Consider the following 16367-nt stretch of genomic DNA (forward strand, 5'->3'; position numbering starts at 1 on the left):
AACATTGGTCAGCCAATGGCAATCGATTTTGACAATCAACTTCGAAAGTTGTTTGTTTATAAACGTTATTTGTGTTGGTCTGTTTTTGCCCCGTCTACAATAGCGATTGGAACGTGTCGTAATAACAATGAAGGGCCCAAACCATACAATACAGGAGGGGTAGGAGCAGAGCAAAAAATCGACGGCATTAAAATAATAACTATTATTTTCGTCTAACGTTTGTTTCTTTGCTGTAATTTATCGACAATCGATCGAAAGAGACAGCGACAGATTATTCAAGCTTGAAATAGGCCCGTCTGAATTGTTGCATTGAAAGGATCATAGCCCTCATAAAAAGGCGATCCATTCCAGTAACGATAGGCTATAGTACAATCTAAGTTGATTAGGCTTGCTATTTATTATTTGTCACAGATTGGCCTTCAGGTCGCTTCTGTTGCGCCTGATCCACTGAAAACTGGACATGGTGTCAGTGGTCATGCGATATGAAACGCGTCTGATATCTAACCACATGATTCAATACTGGTTTGATAACCTAATCGAAACCTTCTCGAAACGCGATGACTTTTTTTTTTGCACCAGATAAACCTTCAGGACAAAATACAGTAAAGCATTACTTAGTTTTGCAACTTGATTAAGCTAGCCCTGCAAACCGATATTCTGTTCAAGATGCCCTTAGCTTGTCCTAAATATCAGTTGTCAAAAAACAGCACGCACTTTGTGTCCGTACACGGAAGTTTTGCCGACCAACAGCATTGCTATAGTCGGTTAAGTAGGTATCAGATGTAGAATACACGACAATAAGTTCTATCACAGAGAAAGCCTACACACCTACCTTAAGCCTATTTAACTGTGGGACTGATTCATACAATGAAAAAACACCGAAACAGTCTGTCACCGTATAGTCACAGCCAAGCACATATAAGTTTAGGAGAGCTTAATAATGCTGAAAATTTCCAACATCTACGGATGCATTTACCAGAGTACTGTTAATGGCAGTGGGGGTACATAGTGGAAGCATCGAGAGGTAGATACAATGTGTATGACATCCCCATACTTTTGTTGTAAAAAATTGAAAGCTCCCTGCGAGCGTGGCTAACGGGATGCTAACTTAATTCCGCATCCTAATATAACAGTAATCAGCTCTATTCGTTGCCAACTATTCGAGTTGGACCGAGGTAGACAATGTCGTTTGTCACTAATGCCATTCAAAGGATTTGATGATTAGTATGATCTGTTCGATGTTACGTGTGTGGTCTCGGCGAACGGTAGTCTCGGTATGATGTTCCGTACGTAGTACTGACTAGAACTTGAACATAGCTCGAAAAACGTATTAGCGAAGGTATTGAGGCAAACGGCTTCAGTGAAACTTTCGAATACTCGTATGTAGCTCAGTAATCGACAGCACAAGCAGCAAACTTCGCAAGCGCTTCGTAGTCTATCTAGCCCAACTGCAAGTAACTGAAGCCCTACATAGATCGGATGATGCAAACTATTCCAGTCGGTGTGTTCCCTAGTTGCTCGTCTAGCACATATATCAATATATTGATGTTCCTGTTATTCTAATGCTCATCATGTACAATTCACTTAATTAATTGTTTATACATATGTAGCTATTGTTTAATTAACGGTAGTGCTCAATTTTTGCTGGGAACTTACTTGTTCGTAATGAGTTAAGGCAGCGTTCGAACATTGTCTTGTTTCGTTCTTCGTAGAAAGCGAGTTGTGTTGTTCATCATCAATTTGAGACATCAGAGTGCGGCATTTCATGCGTATATGTAGATATGCGTATATATAAATATGATTTCCTATATCATTAGCGATTGAATCAAAGGACAACTGTTACCATAATAGGTTGGAAATCTTCCCTAGGTTTAGTACATATAATAAAGCACATCATGTGTCTCTGAGCGTACGTACATGGTGGCTTTAAACAAGATATATGCTGCTACTGAATAGAATGAGCCCTTGATGACGTACACGTGCACATACACATTCTGTTCGAGACAGGAACGGCAAGTAGTAGCGGCAACAGCAGAAGTCAGAGTTCAAATAAAAAAAAACCCGTCGAAAGAGTAGCTTTTGGCATGCGAAAGGAAGTCTGTTCGCCTCCTTATCGACCAACACCGAATGCTGCCAGATCGCCCTGCTAACGAATCGATTCATTCATTTATCCATTCATATTCATCCTTGGAGGAACGACAGGAGGCCGATCGCTGACCGTGATAAAAAAGAAACAACATGAAGTCAAACTCGAGAAGTGTAAGCAACCGCGTTTTGCAAGTGTAATTATGGCTCGCGCCCTAGCATATTACAGTTTTCCCTATCCCCTTCTCCTCGCACCTTCCCAAGCTGTTCCCAGAGACGAGCGTAGGTCCGAACCGCAACAATAATTCGTCTGACAAAGACTGTGAGGCTGTACGCATCTAATTATAACAACAGCAGCAAAAGCGAAACATCCGCTAAAACATGACGCTAACAATATTCGCAGAACTCATTGACAGTTGCGCAATCTGCACGCTCATAAACCACGAATGCTTTCTCGCTCGCTCTCTCTTTTTATATATAACTGCTGTTGTGGCTTTTGCTATTAATGTTGACCTTACATGTTAATATAGCTTTGATGTATCAGCAGTTGTTATCACGATTATACCATTTGTCGCACTTCCACGCGATCAAAATACAAAAAAAAAGACTATTTCAACACCGCTTATTACCACCAATGACACCGCTGTTATTATTATTATTATTATTATGATTATGAGCATCGACATCGTCGTCACAGGCGATCACTCCAGCATTGCACACAGATACTCTGACATTACATCACACTGATCGTGTCTGCTGGCTGTCAATTGCCGTTCGTTACTTGTGCGCCTCGAAATAAACATTTTCACTTCGATTCGATTTTTGATTGTGGTCGCTGCTGCTGCTGCCGCCGCCGCCGCTGCTGCTGCCACCGCTGCCACCGCCGCCGTTACTGTGATTGTTATTGTTCTGTCTGCTTACCCCCGCGCGTGGGCACCACCAAGCGACAAAACGCGCGTTCCTTTTGTTTATATAGCTTCAGAAGCGTCAGTAACAAGCGCGTATGTTGCTGGTGGTACGTAATAGGCCATCTACACACTTCTATCAGTAGGCAACATACACATAGTAAATTAGTCGAATCGGTTCCTTCTGCACCAGACGAGCACCGGGATCAACAACAGCGCCACCACACTCGCTACGGGTCCTTCACTGTTTACGCTTGAGCGGGGTCCTTACCGTGATATAAATCATCGCCAATGGCACCGCACGACAGGCTACTGTCAGCTGCCAGCATAAGTGGAACCGAATTAATTTCTTATCATATTTAAATAGTAATTATTATAGTGAAAAAAAGCAGGGCACGTGGAATATTTTCGCCCTTTGTGCGCTAGACCCACCGCAGAGGAGAAGCAGGCATCATTTCCCTGCGCGATGCTGTCAACCGATATACAGCTCACACAACAGCGACAGCTGCAATGGCCGCCGCTGCTGGCAGCTGCCGGCGGCAATGCAACTGCTCTAGTCGTCGACTGTGGCGGCGACGACGGTGGACAGAGGAGAATGACCAGCGTCACCGCGACAGCGTAGCTCACCAGAACACGGACAAAACTAGAACCACGTAGAAATCCAGAACGGTAGACATTTTATAAGACGTCAATCGGATACAACTACAAACATCGAAATTTCGATTTCCATTGTTCGGCCATGTCAGCAACCGTTGCCGTAAAGCCAAGAAATCAAAGAACTGAGAACGAAACTTTAAGGACTAATGGTCGTACAGGCCGGTTATTTCAAATAGCCTTGAAAATATGTTCAGCGCGCAGTTTATGTCTGCCATATGTTGACTAGAGTGAATTGGCGTCCAGCTACTTTCGGTTGCCTATAGATACAAACGCCGTCAACGGTTTCTGACTTGATCTAAACCAGGATACGGGATAAGACGGGCCGCCGTATTTCTACGAGCTGTTCTGTTCAAAGAATCTACACGAGTGGCAACAAATACGCACGTCTAATGCAACGGGGTAAACGCTGTGAACTGTTGTGAGTGCTTTTTGCCTTTCTGTAATACCGTATGTTACATATATATATATATATATATATATATATATATATATATATATATATATATATATATATATAATCAAAAATACTCACACGAAATTACCGTTATTCAAGCTCAGCATGTACTGTTATGTACTTGATATAAAAAGTGAACTTTTAACCGTGTCCGTACATCGTTCACTACAGTTCCTCTTACCCGTACCACAACAATGTTTTGTCTTTTGAAAATAAAAGATATCGGATGTATTGAGAGGTAAAAAATAAGACGTCGGGGGCAGATTTCAGAGAGTTCTTTGATAATAGTTAATAATAATAATTAGCTACCTCATATTCCATGAAAACGCTATCTGCATTCAGATGTAAATAAGGAGAAGCCAAACAAGTTGGCAATATAATTAACAAAATGAGCTACAGTTACTTCAAGAGTAATGTCTAATCTCTATGTATGTAGATACAGAAGATATGCGTTGGAGCCAGGCCTGCTAAAGAGGTAGATTCGGTACATTAAGCCTCATATCAGTTCTGAGATCACAACTCGAACATATATTGCTAACAATTTCTATTTTCATAATAGCTACAAGGACTTCTCAACTTCAGACTTATTTTGCTTAGCCGTTTTATGACCTTTGGCATACATTGAATGAAATATCACTTCTGAATACTCAACATGCATTTCTGGCTTCAAACAATCCTGCGTTGATAACGACGTTGTCTAACTTCAACTTCAGGAGAAAGGGTAAACCCATCACTTTGTGTGATTAAACTCGCGTTAGTTGAGAAACCTTTGCTATAGGAACAAGGCGTAATCGGGCAGTATTATCTGTATCCGTGCGCATCTAGTGGAAACAGGCGAGGATTAATATAAACTGTGGTCACTAAGAACCCTCTCTAAGGCCTCCGTAAATATCTCGTACGTGATATTGCCATTTCTCAGTGTTGGCTTTTCGCGCTCGATCGGACTTAGTTGTACTCGTCCTTTTCGTTCAGACCATTTCGTGTTAAAGAAGGTAGAAATTCTCATGTAGGACTCAGCAGTAATTGAGTTAGCTAAAAGCCAAACAAAGATGAATGATTTTTCGTAGACCGCCTCTTGTGTCTTTTGCTCGTCGCACTGTCTAGCAATTGGTGTCCGCGATAAGCACGATACAAAAGAGAATTTGCCCTTTGGCGGATAAAATAGAGAAACGCAGATAGCGCGAGTAAGGGGGCATCGAATGGGATTTGGCAGTGAGCCAATTTACCTAGCATTAGTTTTTCAAAAAATATAGCCAAATACGTTTGATCGCGTACAGACAGTTTTAATATGTAGGTACAGCCGTGCACTGTTCTAGCAGTCTGAAATACAGCTGTGCATTAAAATGTCTTTTCGAGGGGGGACATTGCGTAAGCCCGCTTATCGTATGAGGATTGTTGACGCAGTTCTATTAGACGCTAGATTCTCTTTCAGCATGCGCCGATCTGATTCCACGCAAGACATTTTGTGTAATGAGCAAGAGGCTCCTGATATAATGATAATCAGCTCGTCTGATTCTGCTTTCTGACCGCCTGTCGTGTATTATCTACCCGCTGCATTCAATACTGATGCGGTCACTGCGAGTCCTCGCCAAAATATGTGGGTGGGCAAAGAAAAGCTTACAAAGTTTCGCTCGATAACGGCAGCAGAAGTCAGTCGAAAGACATTCGGGGTTCTAAAGGATAGATTGTGCATTTCTACCAAGCGGACAAGCGGTGACAGGGCACCAGAGCAGCTTGTATCTCCGTACAGTTGGCCAAGGCAAGCTTGCTAGCCAATTGGCTCTGGACCGTAAGCTGTTTTGTGATCTAAGGGATAAAAATCTGCAGAATTTCTGATTCTGGATGCAACTAACAAAATACATAAAACATACAATAAAAAAAAACATGTCACTAATTATGCATCGACGTAGTCTTGTCTGCGTCAAAGTGCTCTCAAATTAAAAAAAAAAAGCGCGAGTCCACTACTGATAGATGTGTAGTTAAGGTTCTAAACTTGAATTTATCTCTGAACCAATGAGCGTTATGTCTTGAGCGTAATCGCATCATTTGGCTCATGCCAGATGATGAGTTTTCGATCCTGTAAATCCTATATTGATGCACCATTATAGATCTTTAGCATATTGCTCCGGCTATTGGGGGCTAACAGGAAATCGTTCGCGTTGCTTTGCATTTTTTTTTGTTGCGGGTCATTTGGAATGAATTGGTACAGGTTACCGGCTCGTTTTGCAAGGCGTCTGCGTTTGTCTAACGTAAAGATTAACTTAAAGCCGCTCAACATTAGTGAAAATAGTATACACCATTTTACTGACTCTGTATAACATGGTTACCTTTGCGACGCGGGGACGTCAGTTTCGGTTTACTTTTGGTGTAGAACTGCGGTCGTTGCCGGCGTGTGTACGTACTATATCTGTATGTTGTTTTGGTCAGTCACTTTAGTTGCCCTATGTCGGCTTCGAATCAACGAGATGTATTCAGGAGCACCTTTTTTACAGCAGAAAATATGGCCTATTTGTCACAGATTACACCGCCAGCTGCAGCAATGTTCGTTTAGTCTGAAACCTATTATGGTGAAGGTCCTACTAGCAGGACCTGATTTGTGGACAGCAGTGCAGTTTTCCATGTTTTTTGGTAAGATCGTAATAGCAACGTCTGGCGAGTGGCAAAGGGAGACGATTCTGGCAGTTGATTCAGGTTAAAAATAAAGCTGACTGCTAAACATGGTAAGGCTCAAGGCAGCCTTTAGTAGATTAGTTAGATAGAACTATCAGAGTCAGTAAGTAGACATCAAAGCTATTATTTTGCATCGTTCTAAGCACACCAAACATATGGGCTAGCGGTAATTACTATCTACTATTTATACTATGTTTAGATACTGATGGCTATCTCCAGTTAATCAGTTGTAGGACTTACGTACGCTATTCATTTCTGTGACAAAAAGGGGCAGAGCATAAATTCAGCATGCAAGCGACACCATATGAACATTAAACATCAATGAGCTTGAATGTCTCCTCTACGCCTACGAACATATTGTGTGTTATTTCACCTTAATGTGTCGGGTGTAATGCTATATTGTGTATATATACTTGGCAATAAACCCTAACGTAGTTTTCATATTCAAATGATCATGTTCTTATTAAATGAGCCTCGCAAAACAGGGAACAAACTTGCGGCCCAAGTGAACCCCATCCTGTCTTTCTTTGTTCGTACATTTGGGCATAACACTAGGAAAATCTGTTTTCAGTGCTTCGCTTTGTACAAAAGTTGCGGTTGGGTTTGTAAAAGAGCATAAGAATGCGGGTTATATCTGCGGTCGACAGTAACCGGTGGCTGAGCTGTTACTTAATTCGCGTATCGATGGGGATCAATGGGAGTCTATCGGATGAGAGTGATTTAAAGCGTCTTGTAAAAAAGCCGCTGACACAGGACTGCTGCCTAGAGGCTGGGTACGATGACGCCCAGACTGATGCACCGGGGTCATCATATCATGACGATGCATTATTACTCCGTAGGAAATTAGCTGTCAAAAGCAATGGGGGCGGCCCCCGCGTTAGGCAATGCAACTGCTCGACATTTGTCGCTGCTGATGAGGAAACGCATAAACGTCGTTGCATTTTAGCGCCTTTGTTGTTTTACATAGCGCAATATACGATTAGAAAAATGACACTCTTCATCAACAGCCATAGACTTTCAGCGGAAACCTTCTGCCCGCGGGATCGAGTCAGCGGTGCGCGAGGGGACTAAAAGGTTTCCGGTGATTCTACTTTGGCCGGGCATAGCAAATTGATATGGTGTTGTATTTGCAAATTTGTTGATTAGGTAAATTTTATATTGTTATTTGCTACATAAGCACCCACACGGAAACATTATCTGATCCGGCAATAGCAGATCGTCGGGCCTTTGTTGGTTGATTCATTACATTGTAACTGACACACGTAGTAAATTCTGTGCGATACGACCCCCTACCAGCATAGTGCTGCCCGCAATCCTGACTCTATAAGTGATTTTTTTCGAGCTATCGTTTAAGAACAGATCGAGGACAAATATGTGATATGAAGACTAGACGAGCTATTTACATTTAGATCGGCTGAAGGAAATTGGTTTGCTGCTATCTACTTTCACTAGCGGCTTTGACAGTGATGGCCCACAGAGCAACAGGAAACGTATCCGTACAAATAGATCTGTAAATATAAATCGGGTGGCCCTGTATGACTTTCTGATGCTGATCGACCTCTTCAACAATACAAAATAGAACCGGCAAACTCATTCTCGGTCTGTTCATATATCCAATCGATCAGATATAAAGTCCGGTTGTTAGTAAAGTCCAGTTATGCCCGAGAAGCTTGCCAGTTGTTATTTGTAAAGGTCTGTATCACAGTTGGGCATTAGAATGGAAATTATTGTTTTGCCAGACGGAAAAGAATATTAATTTACATTTTTTGTCGATCGGACAATGTCGGCACTGGCAAAAGCGCCTGTATCAATAAATAGCAGAGGCTAGGAACAGCTCATATGTGATATAGGAACCCTGACACATTTTATAGGTGATATAGGCAAACGAAACTGTTGAAAAAGCTGATCTGCATAGCCGATCTAATGACAGCAACTGTATAAGCCTCAAACGGCCCATACACGTTCATTACTATCGGTATTGTTGTTGCCCCTATAATTGTAGCTATTTTCAAGCATACAAAAATCAACTTACAACTATAACGGTATCGGTTTCAGCTGGAAGCTTATTTTGCTCTATTTCTAGACGACGTTTTCTTCCATAAGCTTATTTTGCTGCATCCAGTTACGTAAACGATGAATAAAATCATATTAGATTCAGCCAAACTTCAGATCTTTTCACCTACTGTTTTGTCCTATAGACTTCTATGTGCATTGATTTTTTACTCCGTATTAAATGAGCGCGACGTTAGCCAAGTCAGCATAACAAACAAAGAAGTACCTCTCCTTCGTAACTGGCAGTTAGACTACATAGGTGTCATTATTGATGATAACCTTGATATCTCACAAAATTATCGAAATGGCTATTGTGCCTATATGGCGTACATTTGATAGCATTAATCGACAAATGCGTTGTAAAATTCATCCTTTTGGTGTTTTGCTTGCTCCCGTCATTGGTTGAATTGATTCGTTCAGCCTACAGCCGTACCGAACGACCGACAGCTTCAAAGCATCTCCTAGAAACAAATATGACTTTACGAAACGTTACCAATCGAAATACATGTACATGCGTCTCCTGAAATCGTCCTCTATTCGTTTCGTTGCGATATAATACGATAGGGTAGACACGTGTACGAACGGGGGCCGCTAATCAAACACACACACATGGCGTCAATAGGCATTCTCACGCGAAGCTGATAGTTCTCGTGATCGTCTCAGAACCATTGGTCAGAAAGCAAATCGCGATCGTTTCGAAAATAAGCATCTTTGCTGTGAAAAGAGAAAAAGGCGCGCGCGCGCGCGTCGTTGGTGGGACGCACAGAACTACAATGCTGCCACAGTCGATCACTGTCCGCCAATTTGGCGTTGAACGACCATGGCTACCATAACAGTCCCCCTTGTGCGCGCATTGACTGTGAATCATTACGCTACAAGCACGTTTTATGATTGTTCTATCGTATGTGTGTGTCTGATGTGGCCATAGAGTAGTGGATGTTCGCGTAACTTCGACGGTCGATGTCGCCCACATCACCACTACTACGACTGGAACTTCTGTTGTTCCGAAATGGCGCCGCTGATAAATATTGCGAATTCCGTAAGCTCGTTGTCCTATGCAGGAAGTCGATCAGGCGGCAGTTTGAGGTCGCTTTGAACGGTTATCTTTTCGTCTGTTTCTAGAAACTGAACTCCTATGTTTTCTCGGTAGTCTACTCACAGGCTAAGAGATCCTCGCTAATTGGGCTATTGAGCGTTGAATAACTTAAAGCGATTTGAAGTGCCCTACATCTGATCTGCTTGCGAATGATGGGCTGAGTCTGGCAATAGAATGTATCAACGCTGAGGTAAAACATCAATGATTTAACGGATTATAATAATCCTACAGGTAGAATTTAACAATCCAAAAGAAACATCAAACTAATAAGAGCAGGAACGTGAACGCGTTAGAGGATCCCCTGTACAGAAGTCCTCATTATACCTGCGAGGCTCAACATGCAGCAGAACAGAAGAGTCGAGCTCAAGTGCCAATTTATCGTTCGTTAGCATTCAGTCATACTGAATCGAATCCATCTACATTGTTTTTGTTGCTTTTTTTTTTCTTTCTTTTTTCTACATTTATTCGAGGGAGAATCGTGTCGCCTATAGTGTATATTTTACTTAGTGGCAAAAGAATTCCAATAGCTTTCGATCACTGTGACTTCGAAGGATTCCTTTCCTAGAAATGACATTATACAATAACAAGTTTCGGTGGACAGAGCTACCTCCAACCCAACTGGTCAAGCAGAACTGAATAACAGTAATATAACGATTGCTTTTAAATGCACGCCCTAATATCGTACTGTTAACACCGAAGCCTGTAGTTGATATTGTTATTATTACAATTATTCAGAATGGTCGTATATCAGCCACATGCTTACTTTCATTACGATGAGATCCGTGCCCCGTAAGTGATCTGTTCAGTTTGATACGACGATCTAACACCAACCTGCAATTTAGCACGTTTGCCTGGAAGCTGCTTTCATAACATAAACAATCAATATGTAATGTATGTAGCAACTATTGGTGTTGTAGCTAATCTGTAATTTTGTTTTTGTTGTTATGATCGTCTGCGTCACCGAGTTTTCACTATGATTTTTGCACACAGATTTTTGTTTATTACTTTGGACGAATTTGATTTTAGAACGCACTGTATCTGCGGCGTGGACAATGGCACTTTAGAAGGTCCCCTGTTCAAGGTGTTCTACGGCTAGCCGCTCCCAGCAACGATGTATTTTTTCAACACATTCGTTTATTTCATGCGCCGTTATCGAGCAGACAGACTTGTGACCAGATATCGATAAATATGGATCTTTTCCGAGACGACGAACCAACGCTGTCTAATCCTGAAGCTGCTGCTGACCACGAAACGGGTTTGGCCTCCCTTCTTTTTGTACTGCAAATTCGTCACTTAGCTGCGTAACAGATAGCTAAAAGAATGAAACGTAGATACAGAACGTATAAATAACGAGTAATGAAATAAATTCCGTTGTCGATTTTTTCCCGTACAACTCCGTCTAGTCAATATAATATCGCTGACTTAAAAAGCGACACTTCACTAGTACCGATCGTGTAGCCCGTCGGCGAGTGATGACGTTAAGTTGAGAGCTACAATGTACGAAGGTGGGCAACTTGGCAATTGAGTTATTTAAAACTAAAAGCGAATACCAAAATGGTTCATTAATAATATAACTAGAGAAGTAGCAAAAAAAAGTTACCAAAATTAGTGAGGGCAAAGAAACGCTGAGGCATATAAGTTCCAGTGTGACCAGAAATTTCGAGTTGACTTAATGCGACGAAAGTGCCCTGACACAATTGCCATCGATGCTCTTATCAGATAATCGGATCACTGCCATTCAATTATATCAGATCGGACGATTGAGTTTGTTGCATCACAATTGTATAATGTTATCGTACGATAGATTGATAATTTTAGTATGCGCGACAGATATATTTTATCTGAAGTTCGCAAAGTTATAACTTTTAAAATGCTATGAGATGTATGTCGGCGTTGAGGGGCGCCATTAGCTAACCATCAGGATATATCTGGACTGAATTTAATATAATCTGCTGACAAATGATATATTTTTAGACCTGAACGTTTAACTGACTCACATACTTCGAGAATTTCTTTACTTTTTTTTGGTTGAAGTGCCTTTATTTGACAAGCTATAAGTAGTAACTTATCAGTACTATTAGTAAATGGTATTAATTTACGGGACTATTTGTTGATTATCTGTTTACTTTGAATCGTACTCTCCGTAGTCGTAGATCCGCGAACGCGAAGCTTACTGCGCAAACCTGAAAGGAGGATATGTGAAAAAGGAACAACTAGCGAAGAAGAAAGGGGATTGACAATCTTCTGTTGAGGGCAAATACTGTTGCGTCTGAGGCATTTTGAGGGCCGGGAACGATACCTGATTCTTCAGCTTTACTGGAGCTAGACTATTCATTCGAATAATAAGAACAGCAGAGCCCGATCATTACCTAAAGTATCATTTAGGTGCTATATGTATATTTTCATCAGGATCTCATAATCGAGGTTGCTATTATTTAGGTAAGCATTGCGAAAAAAACCCAATTAAACACCATCGTGCACCAAACATAATCGTGCACCAATAGGGACACCCTAACAACTTTCAGCAAGCTATTGCGGATTGAGGCCATTTCATGGAAAACTGATGATATGAAGCTCGACACAACTAGTGAGCTTGAATGCGACTGCTGTAGAGGGAAAAAATCAAAGATTAACGCAGAAGTAAGATCATTAATTGAAGGTAAAATTGACCGTGCAAAAATGTGTCTAAGTTAGTCGATACAATCGAATGTAGAATGGAGAGACAGAGAAAACATAGCTAAATTTGCTTAATGTGTTTGCCTGATACATTCGAAATAGTACTGTAGTATGGTGTTTATTTCTGCCGACGATGAGCAATAAACAGATACGGACTGGATGCATTCACACTTTCTAATATAAATTTCGAAAACATTCATATGGCCGACTGCGTTGCTGATCTAACTAATACTTCATGTGATCTCTTATCGTATTATGTATACGTACAGTGTGTTTGTATCATAGATTAAACGGCCCTCAACTGAGGTATATTATACAAAAAAAGGAATTCCCTCGCTCGAGTAATGGACCGTTATTATCGGTTTCCCGTTACAGTCACGCTTGACTATAAGCGGCAGCACATGACCAGCTGCCGGCTGTTCCATATAATTACTACGTTAGCTTATTTTTGCTTTTGAGCACTATCAGCATCAGCGGCCTAAGCTATACATGCAGTCACATCGATTCGCTAATATAATCCACTACGGCAAGTCAAACATACATATTTACGAATTTATTTATTAATTAGGTTTATGCCCATAAATACGCGTTCGTATTTTTCCCTATGTCTTCCAGTGACAATGGCCGAAAAGGAAAAATCAGTAGACAAATGCCATTAGCACCGTGGTCGTACCAGTCAATGCCTTGCCATGGGAACATTTTCTGCCAACGCTATTATTTTCGATGCCATTCTACCGAGCAATTACTTCCAAAATAATATGATATCTCTAGGACAAAATAGATTAATAGCGTTTTACCAGAATTAATCGCGTAACGTTAGGAACCGAACAGAACAATGGCGTGCGCAACAGCAACAGTGATACGAGCGATTTTGCCGCGTGTTATCTTAAAGACGACGACGATCTATGCCAATTGATTTGTTCGAATCTAGCCATCTTAGCAATCCACAAGCAGCGTTAGAGTGTTACGCAGAAAGAGCGACTGCGATAAGCTGACGGAAGCTGACATACGCAATGACAGTTGAAATTGTATGCAGTGAACCACTTGCAATTATGGAACAGCGGACGACGCCTTTCGGCAAGCGTAGTAATAGTAGTAGTAGTAGTAGTAGTAACATCAGCCGCATTGACCAAGGGGAGAAATAGCGATCCGCTAAAGTAGCCATTACAATGATTATTACTAGGGCGAGGGTGAACGTTATGGAACAAATGCTATTGAATGGATACCATTTCTTTGAGCGACACCTGAAGACATCGACATCTTTACTGTTGTCATTAGCGTGGTGCGCCGTTCGTTTCACCGCTCGCGATAGCCCGCGTCGGGGGGGGGGGGGGGGAACGGGATACGAGAGTCTTCATGCTCACTGCGTATGTTACTCTATTGTACAATAACGTCGCTTGTATGTGATTGCGTGCTACTGGTCGGTTTCTATCGATGGCTGTAGTGGACTTCCAACACGAGCTACAGCTTTACCGTGAGGATCTAACCGCTCCTACTGGTAGCTAATGGCCGAACGGTGCTGACTGAAAAAGTCACGGTTTCTCAATAGACAGATACGGTAAAATATCCGATAGGTAGCATGGGGGAATTATGTTTGCATACGGCGTGGAAGGTGATTTAAGAACTGAGATGTAGACTCCTCGAAGGATACAAATAAAATGAAATTATTATGCTGCGTCGAAGAGCAAAACTATCTTATTTTTTAGAACACCCGGTATACTGCGGGCGAAAGGGTGAGCCGCGTGTTTCTGTAAATTGAGTCGATGTCTGGTATAGCGGCGACGTGCGGATTACCTGGTGAATAGTTTCGTTAATGTTACGCTCTACTGGCGACGAGCACTCGTTAGAGTGTCTGATGGTTCACTAGTTGTATAGAATTTGACTACCCTTTCCAAACCAGTTTGCCTCCATCGGTCTCTACCGTAGCAAATGTCGTTGTCTTTTCTGTCATTTGCAGTTGGTCTTCGGCGAAACGGGAGAGAGAGAGAGAGAGAGAGAGAGATGATTTAGACAGGAATGCTCTGAACTGTACTGCTCCCCCTGTTGCCTTCGGCGTTACTTCTCTTGACTATGAGCGCTGGCTACGATGTGTGCCTCTCAATTCTAACATTTTTCCTTCATAGAACGTTACCTAGCCCACGTTTCGTCGAATGACCGGTGCTCTTTAGCGATCCCTTATTCACCAATTTATTCCAGCTTGGGTAGCACTACTCCAGGTATCAGCGATTTGATATCTTTTTTGTTCATTTCTTTGGACTACTACGACTATTATTACTGTTGCCGCTGCTGCTTGCGAATGAATACCACTAAAACGAAAGCGGAATGGACGACGGCTCTGCCGCTTAGCAGCAGGAAGCTCAGCTGACAGGGAGGCGTAATAGTTGCGGCCAAAGCTGTGGACGCGCCGAGCAGCGACGTGGTCACCGCGCTAAAACCAACGCGCGATAATTCAATGATTGCTTTGAGGGCTATAGCAGGAGCGCGTTGTAAACTGAGCTGCCGTTGGTGATGGTGGACGACCTTGTCAAACTTCCATACGACGCGGACAACACCGACACCGGCGCACACGCGACGAAGCCGGCACTAACACGCGACGCAACTGTAGAAACAACAGCTGTAGCCAAAAAAAAAGCGTTCCAGTAGCATAAAAATAAGCAACGGCTACTGAAATTACCGCGGCGCTGAACGACAGGCAAAGTTAACGAATGAAGGAACTGTGCCAGAGTAGCGCATACATGTTTAAGGTTAAAAGAAACCCTGACAATATAAGATAACATCGAATTAGATTAAGAGGTGAAAAAAGCTGAATTCGAAAACACTAAGAAGCTATTTAGAAAAAAAAAAACTAAATTAGCCAAGTTTATTGGAGAATTACAGAGAATTCTTTTTAAAAAAATGACCAAAAGATAACGAAGTGACTTTTTAGACGCGGTTCATTTTTTATTTCATTATCGTTTATTGTCACGATTTCTATTCCATGCGACATCGAGGACGTTGCTTTTTAAAGACGAGGCCAATTTAAGGCCCAAGCTCGAGATAAATCTTTCAGATCGGAACAAAATCGGTAGCGCGACACGAAAAATCTTTTCGGCCTTATACCTTAACGGATAGAAATTCAGAAAAAAAAATGGGTAGCTTAACCTTTCTGAAAAAATCCTACAAGAGAAGCATTTTTTTTTAAGCAAGGCAGACGATTCGGGAAATAGATTGAAAAGTGACGAGGTATCATCAACAACAATAAACAAAAAACTGTGTTTTTAATGATATAGGAACTCTTAGGAAATTCCGGATATACTATAATTAGCTTTGTAGATGTTGTAGTGTTTGGTATAGTTTAACGAGCTTGAATAAAGCTTTGCTCGCAGTTAGCATCGAAAACAGACGAGATTTACTCACGTAGAGAAGCAATCGTCGAACAACTTGTGAGTGGCCGAAATTCTGAGCTGAAGCCATGTTCAAAGTGCCCAGCTAATTTAGACCGAAAAAACGTGTCCGTAAAAAATATTTCTCTCGCTTTATGGAGAAAATTAATCAAAACGATGATATTCATAATTGTATACATGTGCTTGTACAAATACACATGTATAAAAAATTACCACCGGCTTGTTTAAACCTAACGCACAGATGTTCAAGCAAATACACAATGCAAATATAAGTCAGAAAAATTGATGTACACACCCAGTTATATATAAACGTTACAAGCACATTTAGCGAAATACGTAGTTTTATTTCCTTAGAGATCTATGTTCCACCTACTTTTGCCCTATATATA

General features: G+C 41.6%; 2 protein-coding genes across 7 annotated transcripts in view; one reads left to right on the plus strand and one right to left on the minus strand.

Moving 5' to 3' along the window:
• The window catches only part of LOC111245917 (uncharacterized), a 140967-nt gene extending 138620 nt beyond the window's left edge, over positions 1-2347 (minus strand). For both annotated transcript variants that reach the window (XR_015320116.1, XM_086978881.1), the window contains exon 1: positions 1657-2347. The gene's annotated coding sequence lies outside the window, so the exon portion shown is untranslated. The remainder of the gene's footprint in view (positions 1-1656) is intronic.
• Positions 1-16367, plus strand: part of LOC111245915 (terminal nucleotidyltransferase 5C-like) — a 151631-nt gene that overhangs the window by 53044 nt on the left and 82220 nt on the right. The window contains exons 1-3 of one of the 5 annotated variants that reach the window (XR_015320106.1): positions 3925-4065; positions 5534-10109; positions 10946-11312. The exons of 1 other annotated variant lie outside the window; for it this stretch is intronic. The gene's annotated coding sequence lies outside the window, so the exon portion shown is untranslated. Of the gene's footprint in view, positions 1-3268; positions 4066-5473; positions 10110-10945; positions 11425-12066; positions 13907-16367 lie in introns of those variants that run through there. 3 more of the 5 variants (XR_015320105.1, XR_015320107.1, XM_086978870.1) reach the window with 3 other exon arrangements.

Source organism: Varroa destructor, unplaced genomic scaffold (assembly GCF_002443255.2).
Source record: "Varroa destructor unplaced genomic scaffold, Vdes_3.0 BEIS01000002.1, whole genome shotgun sequence".
NCBI classification, from domain to species: Eukaryota; Metazoa; Arthropoda; class Arachnida; order Mesostigmata; family Varroidae; genus Varroa; species Varroa destructor.